This window comes from Homarus americanus, unplaced genomic scaffold (genome assembly GCF_018991925.1).
Source record: "Homarus americanus isolate GMGI-L3 unplaced genomic scaffold, GMGI_Hamer_2.0 scaffold40049, whole genome shotgun sequence".
Lineage (NCBI taxonomy): Eukaryota > Metazoa > Arthropoda > Malacostraca > Decapoda > Nephropidae > Homarus > Homarus americanus.
Window position 1 is genome coordinate 615 of NW_024733291.1, and position 16,886 is coordinate 17,500.

The window sequence follows — 16,886 nt, forward strand, 5'->3', positions numbered from 1 at the left end:
ATTTTAGCCAGTGGGGGAGAAAGTATATGAAAATATTACTTAAGACAAAGTACTGCACTGTTACTATGTAAAAATTAAAACTTGTAGAAAGTACAGGGAGTCCCTGCCGATATGAACGGTGTTAAATATGAAATTTACAATATATCATCAAATGACATTTTTTACTTCCATTTACTGTATTGTCAATCTATTTCTTTTTTGTTTTAAATTAAGTGATTTTAGATGTATATAATGACTTAGACTGTGATATAGTGTGATTTTAAACATTGTTCTGTAAGTATGGTATGCTCATGGCGCATGTTCCGACTTAAGTACAAATCCGAAAAAGAATGCCGTCAGGAAAGGAACCTGTTCGTAAATTGGGGACCCCCTGTAATCTTCTTCAAAACTACTTTAATAATAATTTAATTAACTGAAGTGAAACAAAAAACTAGAAAGGTGAAGAAAAAAAAAGTAGTATTAGTAAAAGTGCACCAAGGCTATACAGTCTACTGTAGGTACACAAAATGAGCACTTCTAGGCATGCAAGACTATATAGCCTTGGTACATAAAATGCACAATTCTGGCACCCAGGACTGTATAGTTGGTACAGTTCAAGGCTACAATATACAGCTACTCCTCAAATTACGACCTACTGGACATACGACCGCCTCGGTCGTACCAAATTTTTTTTCAAATTACGTATTTTCGAGTCCCGACTTTAGTGATTGTGTGCTGTGTACTGAAAAAATTTTCGTTTGTAATTCCCTTCAAAATAGTTGGCATGCTTAAAGATGATTGTGCTGTGTACTGAAAAATTTTTCGTTTGTAATTCCCTTCAAAATAGTTGGCATGCTTTAAGATGAGAGTTTTGTGGTGCTGAGAAGAAAGAGAGAAACCCATTTTAGATTTTCTACGTATCTTCGCATTTTCGACCTGGATTTGGGTCCCTAACCCTCTCGTAAGTCAAGGAGTAGCTGTAGTGCAGTACATTACAATACAGTATAGTACAGTACAATAAAATATAGTACAGCATAGCATAGTACAATACATTACAATAGAATATAGTACAATAAAATATAGTACAGTACAATACAATAAAGTACAGTACAATACAATATACTACAAAACAATATAGAACAGTACAGTATAATATAGTACAGTACAATAGAATATAGTACAGTACAATAGAATATAGTACAGTACAATACAACATAGTACAGTACAATAATATATAGTATAGTGCAATACAGTACAGCATAGCACATTACAATATAGTACAGTACAATATAGCACATTACAATACAATATAGTACAGTAAAATAGAATATAGTATAATATAGGACAGTACAATACAATATAGTACAGTACAAAACAATATAGTACAGTATAATATAATACAATACAGTACAATATAGTACTATACAGTACAATAAAACACAGTACACTACATTATAGTACAGTACAGTGCAGTACAATACAATATAGTACAGTACAATATAATATAGTACAGTACAATACAATATAGTACAGTACAATACAATATAGTAAAGTACAATACAATATACAGTAATATAGTACAGTACAATACAATATTGTACAGTACAATATAATATAGTACAATACAATATAGTACAATAAGTTGTGAAAAACACAAATGTATGAGGCACTCGGTGGAAGCGAGTTAGTGGTCAAGCAAGATGTTTGTTTCAACAGTTGCCAGAGGATATACAGTATAAAACTATAAGTGTGGTGGGATACAGTGTAAACAAACTTTAACCTTGCTTGTGGTCTTGGCACATACATCACTCTTCCACCAGGCACCTCACATTATGTACACATTGAACAATTTTTCATAAATACTTCATGTCAAGTTCTGCAAATTAATTATTTTTCCACTACAACTTAAATGAACTTTGTTAAGTAGTGTTTGGTTAATCCACACAAGCATGATGGTCCATTAAGGGCAGTGTAGATACTGTATACTGAACCTTGTGATTAACACTACCTTCACTTCCCCAACAGGTGAACCTACAGTACTGTACATTAATTTATATGTACAGGTATCCTCTAACATACTGTATAGCACTAAGGGTTCTAAGTTAAAAAACATATTGAATGGTAGAACTCTTGCATTATGTTCTGGGAGGGAAAAATCAGTCAACTGGTGGGTTTTCACCAATACAATTCTTGTAAAATAATTAATACATTAAACACAACCAACATTCTGCAATAGTGCCAATGCACCACTGGGCTATACTGACTATGTGACTGAGGGGAATTTGTTAAAAGTCAAACTGATATTTTTGTAATAATGATTGTTCATTTATTGGACATACTGTAAGTATCTTGGGGGATACCTGTACTTTATTAAAATATATGATGAGCCTTATCTGTGTTAAACTGAACCCTGTAAGTTACTAACACACAGGTGCTAACTATTCTATTACCAATGCCAGATAACACTCTCTCTCCTCCTGTACTGTAGTCGTCAATCACTATTACATCAAGGCTTCAGTTCACCTCAAATGGTAACATAATCTGCCAAGAATCAGTAGATAAGTTTTCTTCTGTACAGGAGCCGTGATATAAGGTGCTGTGCTGTGTTGCTGCAGGACCAGACGTCTCCTCCTGTGTCAAGTACAACTTATTGCAGAAATATCAAGATACACCATATGTATGGCACTTAGATAAAATACTTAACAATGGTGTGTATGTATGTATGTGACAAGTGTATTAGTGCAGAATTACAAGGAGTTAGTTAATATTTACACCTTCACAACACAAGAGCCAATGTGAACTTGGATGGTAATTTTAATGACTAACTAATGATTTATTTATCCCATACTTTAATGGAAATAATCTTTGGATGTCCTTCCTAAATTATCCTTGGTTTAGTAGACTTACATTGTGTATTTGTAGTGCACGATGAACAAATATAAACTTGTATGATGACTTTATTAAACACTAGTTGGTGCACGACCATCCCATAGGCTACCAGCACCTCTCTGCACAACTAATGCTGGTCCAAGCAAAAGGCACCTCCTAGCAAAATAACCTGATCTCTGAGCTAAGAGGTAAGGGTCATCTGAAGTTCTTTCCTCCAGAGAGAATTCTCTTCCAGTTCTCTGGTCAAAAACTTCCAGATGAGAGATTTGACAGTGAACCTGTGAGGGAAGCCACACATACCCACAGCACATAGTATTTTGAGGTAACAAGCTGTGCAGTTTTAATCAGGCTAACTACAGTCCTAAATTTAGCTTCCTGATCCATACTAAATAAATTATGACAACTTATCCTTGACCTATAATTAGGCTAAACATTTCAGACATTACACTAACTTAGAAAAATAAAGGGGGTCCCTAGACCAGATTAATACTGGTCCTAAGACCAACAGACTGCTGACCCCTGGACCAGGCTAATGGCCTCTGGATCACTCATCTCTCCATAAAGTCTCCTGATCCCAACTGGTAATTAAAAAAATATCAAGGTTCACAATGTTAATTACTCGCCAGCTATGGGTTTCCAAGGTGAGATTTAGGTGTGTGTGTGTGTGTGTTATTTTGGATGTACCTAATTAGTTAAACCTCTTAAATTCCAATTCTGAGAGAAAAGTATATTTGGTCAAAAATTTTGTTTGTGCGTTTTCTCACGGACTGAAACTGTGCCTACAATACACCATTCACAGGGAGATACAGTGTACACAGTGATAGCACCAACAGATATAGACGAGAACGGGAAAAGAAAGTACTGTAGTATAAGGAAATAATAGTTAAAATAAAAAAATAAAAATATAATCAACAAGTTTGGCTATCCTAAAAGGCATTCTATTACTGCCCCAAAGAAAGATTTATTTTATTTTTCTGGGTTTCTTAAGGACTGAAAGGGTGTATAAAATCCATTAGTCATAGCAAAATGCAGTGTACATAGAGATAGCACGTAAATACTGACAAATTGCAGAAGTGAACTAAAAAAAAAAATAAGAGAAGACAACCCTAAAGGCAACAGGGGAGGATAAAACCAGCAGAGGGCAGCTAAGTACTGTTTTTTTTCTTTATTCTTAAATAAATGTAGATCTATACACATTCTGCACCCCCCCCCCACCCCCAACAACAACCATGAGTATGATATGAGATTAACGAAGGGGATAACAGATATGGATGATACAGGCCTGACTAATGCAACATTTAGGACGATGCAAGCTGCTGTAAAGCATGAAGGCTGTTGCTGGTATTGCCCTGACTGCATAGTCAAGGTGAAAGAGGCGATTGCAAGCCAAAGGGGAACGAGTTCCCCAAGGACGAAAATAGATGACGCTAGAGCCTTGCTGGTTGCCAAACTACGACAAGTTGGGAAAGAGATCCTTGCTAAGACTGAGGAAGTAGCCGATATAATGGAGGTAGTTGTTAAGAGAAATTATGCCGAGGCATTAGCAGGGCTACTGGAGGTGGCGGAGAGTAATTTAGGATCAGAACAGGTTTTACAGCAGCTAGGAACCCTGAAGCAGTGTGTCGAAGAAATGGAAATTAACGGACCTACTGTTAGGGGAGAGGGGGAACAACTGGAACGTTTCCAGCGCAGGAACAATGTAATAGTTTTTGGAGTCCCTGAGAGCCAGGCGGAGGGAACTTAGAGTAAGATAACACACGATAAGATGTAGTTTAAGAATATTTGTACAGAGGTTCTGAAAATACCATCAACCCTCCAGGATGTGAGGAGGCTGGGACAACAGCAGGGAGATAAGCCTGGTCCCCTCAGGATCACAATAGTGAGTGAGGAGGAGAAATGGAAGGTTATTCGGCAGGCAAAAAACTTAGCAAGGAGCGAGGCATCTTGGAGTGTATTCATTCACCCAGAATGCACGGTAATACAGAGGGAACAGCACAGGAAGCTCCTGCAGGGCTTGAAGCAGAGAAGGGATGAGTCGAGGAGGAACGGGGAGAGGGTAGTGGAAGCAAGTGTGTCAACAGCGCACCCTCCACCCGCTCTACCCCCCACCCGGGAGGAGGCGAGCACGGTGTAAACAATGACATACAGTGTACTTAGCAAATGCTGCAGCTTTTGAGAATGGGGGGGGTGTTGCTACTAAGAGCAGACACATTACCGAGAACAAATTCTGGCTCGAATGTTATGTACACTAATTCTGACATGTTTCTTGATAAGAGAGAGGAGTTTGAAACACTACTGAAGGTACACCAACCAGATATTGTAGGAGTTGTAGAACTGGGGCCGGATACTCAAAACACCTCATAAGTTACGTCTTTTAGCATGATACAGTACCATATATTGTCGAATCTTTACAGTACCGTAAATTTAGCATACTCAAAATTTAATTACAGTTCCGTAAGCCTTTCGTAAGTATTCATAACTCTAGTGTTTACCCTGTAAATTAAGTTCTCTTGTCGGAAGGTAGATGTCAGTGCAGGAGCTAGTTGGCCAATCAGCGCTCAGTTAACAAAATCATCAACCAATCACATGAGAAGGAGAAATCAGCTGAGAGCGACGCACATATTATTATTTTGTAAACATGGAAGGACCACCAGCCAAGAAGAGACGGCCTAATTTCAGTGAGGCTGAAGTATACACTATTCTGGGCAAATTCAAATAAATTGGTTATTGATAACATAGCTTTGCCGAACCTAAATGACAAATCACTTCTCTTAAATTACTCATTTAGCCTAGACCCTGGTGTTTTCCTTTCAATGTTGGGGACATTTGGTCTGAATTGTCTTCAAGTTCATACAAAAAACAACAATTTAAAACCTGAAATTATATCGGCTTAGCCGTAAATTTTCTTAAATTAATACTCTACTGTACCCATGATAATGTTGAAAGTCTGGAACTAGGCCTAAGGTAGCTGCTAGACAAAGTGTCTCACTGACGGCCTGACACTCACCAAAAAACCATGTACACATTCTCTAACCTAACCTAACATACCATAACATAACCAAACCAAACCTCTCTAACCTATAACCTATTGGTATAATTTCTTATTTAAATAATCCTCATGTTTTAACTAAATTAAGTAGGCCCCACGTTTAAACATTTATTTGTCTAAGACTGAAAAAGAGTTATATAGGCCCCTATTAATCAAGTTAATTGCAACCCACATGTTACGCCTAATATCGTTTAATTTTGGCTAGCCTATGGAAATTTATAGCCTTTCATGTTATCATAAGCCATATACATAAGAAAATAGGCTAAGACTATTGGTTGAATATTAGAAAAACAGGTGAAGTCTTGGCAGGAATGTTCACTTGACCTCATATTGGCTTTCATTACTGAGGGATATTTACGGCTATACAACATTAATAAGTTCTATCTGCAAGTTTACTCAGTCATAAAACATATTTTTACCCTAAGTGTGAACAATACAAACCTTCTGTTTTGGTAAAAAATACTTTATAATTTGTAAGAAGACAAAAGATGCGTCTCTTCCAAACTGAGACAAATACAAACACTCAAGCCGCTTATTATGGCAACAAAAAAGTTACCAAAAAGACAAAGTGAAATATTATATTTCAGTATGTTGGTGTACAAAATATTTTCTTCATTATTCTATGATAAACCAAGTCAACATTACAACATATATTATTATTATTTTTTATACAATAGGGAATTAGTCACTACTACATCCGGGTTGAGAGTGTTACACAACCTCAGGAGCTGGTGTAAGTTACGCACTTTAACTTGCAGAGTTCGATGTCAAATATTTGTTTTGAGTATACCATCTGTGTTTTGAGTATGCCAATCTGAGACTGTATGTCCAGTTACGGGGTACACAACGACATACATCCCCATAAATGTTTTTGAGTATCCGGCCCCTGTTAGTACAAGAACAGGAGAATCGACCCAGAGGGATGCGAGTTCAGTATAGCTGGATATGACTCATTTACGATCCTTTCTCAAAAAACTTGCAAGAGGGGTGTGGTTATCTAGGCTAGGCAAGACCTTAGAGTCAGCCAGGTGAGAGTACAGGGAGAGGATGTTTTTGAAGAGTCCAAATGGTGTAAAATTAAATTACTTATCGTCGGGTGTATCTACAGATCCCCAAACTGTGGCCCACTAAATCAAAGGAACTTAAGAGCCTTAATAGACACTGCAGCAATGCTCAACCCTAGCCACCTCCATATCATGTGTACTTTAACTATGGCGACACAGACTGGAAAAACGAGTTCACCCGAAATGACTTGAATAACCCTGTTACTCTTTTTTTAGAAACTCTGAGAGATAATTTGCTGTTCCATCATGTTAGAGACCCGATACATTACAGAGGGGAGCAAACACCCAAGCCACTAGACCTCATCATAACAAATGAGGAGGGTATGGTCGCCAAACTGGAACATCTTGCCCCAGTTGGCACCAGTCACCACATAGTGTTGTCATTCAGATTTAACTGTTACCTAGTTCAAGATAAGGCCAGGCCAAGGTGCAAATATTACAAGGGAAATTACAATGGGATGAGGGAAGAGATGAGGGGAATCCACTGGCCCAACTCATTGAGGCACAAGAACACATACACTACGCTGAATATCATAACTAGTAAAGTGACCCATTTGATCTATAAATATATACCCAAGACCAAACCCAGTGCCTCTAGGAATATGAGGGGGTCCCTACACATGAACCATGAGGCGGTCGATAAAGTTAAGAAAACTCAGAATTCAAGACGTAGGTTGGGTCAAGCGATGAGCAGGACAGGAGGATGTATGCAAGAGCCAGAAAACAAGCAAAGGTAGGTGTAGAAGGGCTGAAAAGGAGTTAAAAGTGCCATGTTGTTCCTTGAGAATTAACAGGAGGTATTGTATGTTGCGATAATTGTGGAGTTGTCCAGTGTGCTATGTATTCATTGGTAGTGACCATGAAATGATAATCTGAGAGTATAATGATATAACCAAGAAGTGAAGAGTTAATTTGCTACTTGGTAAGGTAAGACCTGAGGGTCCAGTGATATCTGGTGTATACCCAGTACTGAATATCATTTGGCAGAGTGATAATACCACAATTGTCGATTGAAGTAATAAGTATTTGGAGGTATTTAATGAGGTAATAAGTTCTTGAAGTGTTTGATGACTTAATAAATAAATTGCAGTTCTGTTTTGTCTGAGTGAATCTAAGATGCATCTTATCCAATCACTGTGTTAATAAATATTGAATTAGTAATCTACGAATATCACCACTCTATCCTTTCCCACATTGGTTCTCAGAAAATAACTAACTCACAAGCCTAGAAGCTCGCTACCTAACAGTTAACTAAGATATGTTATATTATAGAAAAATCCTGGGTGGTGGCAGGTCTACCGTTGTAAGTATAATAAGTGTGGTAATAAGAAAGACATGGTTTCCCAGGTTAATCCATGGTTTAGAATATAACTAGAACAAAATAAATGGAAGAGATTATAATATATGAAAGAAAATGAAAAGAAAGAACATTGACTTGGAAAATATAAGCAGAGAAGCATAAGAGTTACTTATATAAGAATATATAAGAATATAAGGTATATAGAGATAAAGAACATACAAGAATATATAAGAATAAGTATATATGTAAAGAATTGAAGAAGGATAAGTATATAAAACAGGATACTCATTGGAAAGAATGCTACAATGAACATATAAGTATATGAATAAATAGAATACTAACAGAAAAGAATATCTGAATGGTAAATTATCAAAAGAGAAAACTCGGCCCGTTACACCTGAACCTGGCTGATGCCAAGTCTGAGGGCCAGGTTTCTCCCTCAAGAGGATCCTGACTCCTGGAACCACTGGACAAACAAGCATGCTGGTCCAAAAACATCCTTCCCAGAATAGACTTCTGACCCCGTCCTAAAGGTCGGGGAAAGATGGTCAGATTCAGTTGATTCCAGTTGATAGGTGACTCTCTTTATGGTTGAGTTCTGAAGAAGTGAAACCATAACCTAGGATGTGGAAGAAATTAAAAAAATAATCCAGTGCAGATTAAGTGGCACATATCCTTCCTTTGCTTGTATAAAACTTCAGTCTATCCTAAGGTGTTTCCTCACTCTTCTTCTGCTACAGTACAGTAAAGTCTTATGTTCTAGTCAAGTTTCTCCCACATATACATTACTTGAGAATAGTTTTAATTCATATCACCAGCCTTCCCACCCTCACTGTAATACTCTTCAATTATGTCTCCAGCAGTCTTCCCTCTCAATTAACTTTAGTCCAATCTTCCCTCACTCTGACCATAACATAGCATACAGCTCACAGGTGGGGAAAGTTGATAATCTCCCAGTAATTTAAACAGATGCAAAGAAAAATATCTAAACCAATTCTATCAGGCATTTGTATATTTAAACCAGCATATACTGTATAGTGAAAGGTTCTGCTCTTCCTGTAGCCACATAGGATCTTGGGGTAGGTAGGCAAGCCCAGGATAAAGGAGCTTACTGGTAAGGTTAACCTACCATAAGCGCATACTGCACCAGGTACTATCATTCACTGTAAATGACCCATGGAAATGCATAAATTGTAACCCCTCAAAAATATTATGCATGTATAGTTTGACCCCAATTTTTTACATAAAAATTTGATCATTAGGACTTGAACTATACTTTAAGATACAGTAAATGGTAATTTCATGAAGTTACTTTGTGATTTTATCTCTTACATAATTATTGAAGTAATATCCTCACTTTAGTAAAGTTATTAACACCACAGTGTTAACTCTCACTACTGTGTCATGGGAAAATAGGCAGACGTTCTGGAACGTCACCCGGGGCTTAAGGGTTAAGACATTTTGGGTTAGTATTTTCATTATAGAAAAGTATCTCGGCTTTTTTAATGGAAGTCTATGGGAAAATTTATCTGATTTACTTAAGGTTTTTCAGGAACAGAACTCTCTTATAAACTGGGGAATGCCTGTAGAACCATCCTAATATTCAAAATACCAGAAAATAGTAATTAATTACCATCTAGTCCTTTAGGTCCAGTTAACTTCAGATCTCATTCACTTGCACGTCCAGCCCACTTTAGTCTAGTTCACATCAGGTCCAGCTCAATTCAGATCCACTTTAAACAGTGATGGAGAAAGTACCTGGAAGTATTACTTAAAATAAAGTACAGTACTACACTGTTGCTTTGTACAAATTAAAATTTGTATAAAGTAGCTTTCTTCAAAACTACTTAAACAAAACAAAAGTTTAATTAACTGAAGTGAAACACACAAGTAGAAAAAGTAAAAAAGAAAGTAGTATTTGTAAGGTATCAAAATTGATAAACAATGATTTATGCAAAGCTTAAAGTTATTAATATAATTAAGAGAGAAAATATGAGACAGAGGCATTTATGTATTTACAATCAACTTTGGGTTAAAATTTTTTTGTTTTTCTGTAATAACTAATCTTCATGTTTCTTGTGGCACTCCTGAGCGGTAATATCAGTTCAGCACAGGTGTTAAAATGATTTTATTCTTTTACTTTATATACAGGTAACTCGTTTTACGTGCGTTTGATTTAAGCGTTTTTGGAACAACGCGATTGTTCAGTTAATACCAAAAGCTAATTTAAACACACCTATTTTTTAAATAACGCGCTCAAGACAGTTTAAATTTGCATCGTGTATTCACCTGGTCGTCTGGCAGTGGAGTCGCGTGTGATGCCTGGTGAGGTACTTGTAAGTTATGACTATAAAGTTGCAGTCATATCAACATCAACAATTTTATATTAATAATAATAATAATTACAATAATGTAACAATAAAGATAATTACTTCTAATGGTGAAGATAATGAAGTATTCTGTACAAAAACTTTGACCACGTCCAGCAAGCTTCCCGGGTATCACTTTCTCAGTTCACACCAGCACTACTACTTCTCTGTGCTCCAATTTGCATTGTGTTTATCACGTACCTTTTTAGTGTTAAACGCCGTTTCCCCCATTGACCATGTCTGTAAAACACCCATCTGCCTCTGGGACGCCTAAAGCTAAAAAGGCACGAAAAACAATCACAGTGGACGTGAAATTAAATGTGATCACCAGCCTTCAGAGAGGAGTATGTGTGTGTTGGCAGCATGCTTGGTTTAAGTGAGAGCACTGTTAGTACCCTGTGTGGTATATGATGGTTCCCTTAACCTGTACCATTTACATGTATGCTTATGGGAAATTTATGTTTAATTTAAGAAGTTTTTAATTAAGCGGTGGTTTTCAAGAACGTGACCCCCGCGTAAAACGAGAGGTGGGTGTACTCTAAACATAAATACTTTGACACTAATATACAAACACAAAAAGACCAAGTTAGGGACTTAATTACAGGTACTCCACCGATTTTCCGGCAACGGATGGTCCGGCACCTCTTTTAACCCGGACAAAATTCCCGCGACCTCCACATTAGTTTACTGGGCTACCCACAGATGGCATTACGTGTTAACCGCGCTCGCTTTGTTTATTCTGCAGTTGCTGGTGGTAGCTTCTTGATTTTGTGTAATTCTCAGCTTGTTTTGGACATATTTAACCCCAGCTATGGCTTCAAAGCCAAGTACAAGTGTCAGTGGTGGTGTAAAGCGTAAACACCAGTCCACATCGATACAAGATAAGGTGGAACTCTTGAGAAAACTCGACCGTAGTGTTTCGGTGCGACGGGTGTGTGATCAGTATGGTATTGGTTCGTCAACTGTGTGTGATATAAAGAAGCAAAGAGAAAAAGTAACGAGATTCTATGCAGAAAGTGGTTCCAAGAAGCAAGTGTGCATCAGAAAAACATTGAAAGACAGTAAGAGTACTGAACATGATAGAGTGATGAGTTTCTAGCAGCCATGGTGCTTTAAAAATACCGGGGGGGAAGGGGTGTATACCAAGTGGCTCAAAGGTGTACTGCTTAATTATTATATATGACCTCTGTTAATCCGGCAAAACGGATGGTCCGGCAAGGCTCAGGAACCAAAGGTGCCGGAAAATTGGTGGTGTACCTGTATTACTAGTGTAGAGGATAAAGAACAAGATACAGGAAACTAAAGCAATAAATAAGACAACTCCAACACAGTGATAACGTGGCACCTGGGGCTGACTAACATAACATGTCACGAGAACAATTGCAAATAAACAAACACAAAGACAATCGCATTATAAAGAACCTGAGGTGGAGGAGGGAAGGAGAGACAGTGAGAAATATGGGACTTTATACTGTATAGGAGTTGCACATCACAAGTGTAGCTTTAAGTAATACTAGTAACCCCGAGAGAACAAAATCCTGAATGAAACAAGAATGACACAAGTCTAGTTAATAAGACTGGACTTAAATGCATAGGTGGACACAGAGCAGCCAGTCATCCTGGGGTTGAGAAGATGTGTTTACCAGGTTATCACTCACCATCCAGAAAGGACAGGTGGTGGTGTACTACTGTGTCATGGAGCACCTGACAATAACCAGTAATGATGAGCGAATGAAATTAAATCATCCAAATCTACTTGGTGTGAACTAATAGCAGAGAACAAAAAGCAAGGTGACAGTAGGTGTGTGTTATAAGGCTGACTCAACCTCACAGGGAGAAGTGGACAGACTCCAATGTCATCCAGAACAGACAGTAGACTGGGTGACTCTTACCATACAAGCTGAGGAGCATACCTTGACCTTCAAAACATAACACATGAAGGAACCTACTAGAGAAAAAACATTCTGGATATACTCTTGACAACATAGGTAGCAATGGTGGACAAAGTCCACATCAGGGAAAAATTAACTCTGGCCCACAACCACCTGACCCTTGCTTTATGTCAACTCACTATATACACAAACTCTTGAGAAAATTCTGAAGGACACAATCTTCCAACACCTGACCGAGTAGTCTGATCAATGTATCACACGGTTCCATAGAGAATATCCTGTTTGACACACTTATTCAATTTCCTTGAAATGGTAACACATTACATGGACCAAGGTCTACCAGTGGATGAGTAGTACAGTCACTGTCAAAATTTTGATACCCGTGGTGAAACGGAGTCTCTGAACTGACTTATCCTGACTGTTTTCTGATGCAAGTGTGCTGTTTTATCTTATTTGGGGTCAAGCAAACCTTTGATCTCGGGCGTAATACGTGGACTTAAGGGCACTTGACAAAGTCCCACATTCAAAGGTAGTCTCTAAAATCCAGCCACATAGAATCATAGGCAAAATTTTGAAGTGCATTAACAACAGGTTCAATGACAAGACACAAAGGGTGGTCATAAATGGAGTACATTCAGAATGGAAAACATTTCTCAGTAGTATAGCACAAAGTTTTATTCTTGAATCCAACCTGTTGAGATCTACATAAATGACAGATGAAATTATATCAAGACATATTGTTAGGTTTGTGGATGACATGAAGATATTTGGGAAGATTGCAAGACAAGACGATGTAGCAACCATGCAAAAAGATCTGCACAAGCTGTTCAAATGGTCTTTAGACTAGCAAAAGACCTTTAACAACACAAAATGCAAGACTCTGCATGTAGGATGCAATAACCTAAATCACCACCATTCTGTTAGTAACACTTTCCTGGATACTGTCGATAAGGAGAAAGATATTGGTGTTGTCATAGATCAGTCACTGATGGAGGCAGAACAAGTGGAGGCAATAGTGACAAAAAAAAAAATCAAGATTTGGGAATTACAATATAAAGCATAGCCTTCAAATACAAAGATATGAAAATGCTCCTTTAACTGTACAGACCTCAAGTATGTCCCAGTCTGGATTACAGAATACAGGGCATGTAAACACTACCTTCAAAAACACCCAACATCATTAGAAAAGGTGCAACATGGTGACTAAAATAATTCCTGAACTATGTCATCTCGGGTATCCAAATAAACTGAGGGCCTGAGGACTAACAACCCTTCAGACAAGACACAATAAGGCACAACTCATACACATTCAAAATTTTAAAAGGGATAGAAAACATGTATCCCGGCCATTCTTTTTAGATTTGACGCACCAATACAATGGAGCATGACTCTAAGCTTACAAAATTATCATGCAGAATGACAACGAAATGTTTCTTCACACAGAGACTAGTAAACCAATCAGCAGGAACAGACAGTACTGTGCTTTAAAATAGCCCTAGACAAGACTATCAACAACAAAGGAGGAATCCTACAGAGACCTTTCCTCACCATTCTCGGTCCAGTACTATTTTTGTTGTACATAAACGACATAGTCCACGCCAGCACACTCATAAAATACAACTTATTTGCAGACGATAGTAATTTCTATGCCAGCAACTCAGACCTCCATTCCTTGATGAGAACTATGAACACTGATTTGACTAAAGTCAGGACCTGGGTAATATGTAATAAACTGACCTTAAACCTTGAGAAAACCCACTATACGATCTTTCACAGGAGGAAAAACTTACCCCCAGACTTGGACCCCCTGTACCTTGGTAATACAGTCCTCAAACGCGAACAAAATACTAAATTCCTCGGAGTTATTGTTGATGAGAAAATTGACTGGAGAAACCACATACAAGCCATTCACAGTAAAGTCAATAAACAGTGCGGTTTCATGTATCACACTCGACAGTCACTCACTCTCACAGCAATGAAGGAAATCTATCATGATCTTGTTTACCAACACCTGATACACTGTCACACACTATAGGGGGTTTCTGGCTCTTCAAAAACACAATCTCTGGTTACTGCACAAAAGAGAGTTGTACGGACAATGACCTACTTGAAAAAACAGATCACGCAAACGAAAAATTTGCTAAATTGAAAATGTTAAAATTCAAAGATATTAACACCTACTGCTGTGCCCTCTTTGTTTACAAATCTATCAATCACTTGCTTGACAGTAATTATTTCCAGTTCCGAAATAATCAGAGATACAACTTAAGGCACCCAGAGCTACTAAGACCACCCCCCATGCGCTCCTCTCAGTCCCAGACCTCCATAAAATATCACGGTGTGAAAGAACTTACCCCCACCCATCCGAGCAAAGACTACACTCCCTTCCTTTAAATCATCTCTTAAAAATATATACAATATTGTCAAAGTATTAATATTTCTTGTAATACCTACTACAGCTCCTCCCCGACTTACGACCTGCCTCAGTCGTTCCAAAATGTTGTCAAATTACGTTTTTTCAAGTCCCAACGTCAGTACACAGGCAAAAATTTTTTTTGTAATTCACTTTAAAATGGCTGACAAGCTCATTTGAGTTTTGTGGTGTTGAGAAGAGAATGAGACACCCATTTTAGATTTTCTATGTACAGTCGGCCTTTAACATTCGCGAGGGTTAGGTAACAGAGATACCCGTGAATGTTAAAAATCCATATACTATTGCTGCCCCCCCCCCCTAAATAACCCCTGGCCCCCCCATGTCCTTATTTACCGTATATACCTGTGTGTGTAGTTCGAGTTTTTAAGACCAAATTATTTGGCAAAAATTGGGGGTCGACCTCTAAACGGGTAATAGTTTCGTTAGGTTGAAAAATATTTACCAGTAACTACCAGTAAACAATGGAAACGATGCACCAATACACCACCAGCTGTGAGTGTCGGTACAGTTGCCAGGGCAGATCTCTTGCGAGCCCAAAGTAGCCAAATCCATGGTATGGTAGCACAGGACGATGTAAAACAAAGTATTCATTTATTAAAGTTAATTTATAGATACTGGACATAAATTTTTGTTCATTACATTTGAAACATCAATCTTTGTTAATTAAATTTGAACCAAGAGAAAACTACGATACTGGATTTTCATTAAAATATTACATCACAAGTATATTTTACCTTAACTGTGACTGAATGAATATATTCTCGGAAATAAATATGGAAATGTAATATTTTTGCTGGAATGACGTACATATTATAGTGGGAAGTGGGATAAAATCATGACGAAAGACTTTCGCTTTCTTTCGTTGTTCAAAATATTTTACCGTAATCGCTTTTCGAATGGTTTTCAGTTAAAAAACTGTTGTACTCGTACTGTATTACAATAATATTCTATCCTATCATTAGCCTTATAATCCCACAACTGAAAACCATTCAAAAAGCGACTACGGTAACATCTTTTGAACGAAAGAAAGCGAAAGTCATTGCTTTCGTCACTTTCCACTGTAATACGTACATCATTTCAGCAAAAATATTACATTTCCATGTTCTCAGAAATAAATGGTAGTTTTGTTGAAACGTAATGTACAGTATTTAACATTAAAATGCAAAAATAGCTATAAAAACAATTAATACACCCGTAATGTACTGGCTGGCACCTCCACTCGTCCCTGCTCCCGCCAGTCACCTCCACCCCGCTCTATCCCTCCGCCTCCTCCACATCGTCACTACTGTTATATTACAATAATATTCTATCCTAATTGATTTGAATAAATACTACGATACCATATTTCTGAATATTTTCATTAAAATCCATCCAAATCATTTTCCTTGCCATCAGCAGCACCAAACAGCTTCTCCCAGTCCTCTCCTTGAACAGGGCTAGAGGGTACGTGTTTTTCGAATCGTTTTCAATTAAAAAAATGTTACATCACACGTATATTTTACCTAAACTGCGCCTGAATGAATATATTCTTGGAAATAAATAGTAATTTTGCTGAAACGTGATGTATTTCAATGTAAAATAGGATAAAATACATGACGAAAACAAAAGACTTCACCTAACCTTCCAATCTTCAAGAGATGATACTTGTTTTTTTAATAGTTTTCGGTTAAAATACTGTTATATTACAATGATATTATATTCATACTGTGCTTGATATAATACATTCACGGAAATGTAATATTTTTGCAACTACAATGCTGATGTCAACACAAGTGTGGTTACAGCGAGACTGACTAAGTGAGGGAGAGCTATGCGTGTGTGTGTGAGGTTGCACGAGCGGGCGGTGTCCCGTGTTTGGTACACCGAGCGAGTTGAATGGCGCGCGATTTGAATGTACTTCAATTACTTCA

At 37.6% G+C, this 16,886-nt stretch overlaps 1 long non-coding RNA gene across 1 annotated transcript in view; it reads right to left on the reverse strand.

Annotated features, from left to right (window-relative positions):
• Window positions 1-1,625: 1,625 nt before the first annotated feature.
• Window positions 1,626-16,886, reverse strand: part of LOC121869772 — a 22,793-nt gene continuing 7,532 nt past the window's right edge. The window contains exon 3 of the long non-coding RNA XR_006089582.1: window positions 1,626-2,610. This is a non-coding gene — a long non-coding RNA (uncharacterized LOC121869772). The remainder of the gene's footprint in view (window positions 2,611-16,886) is intronic.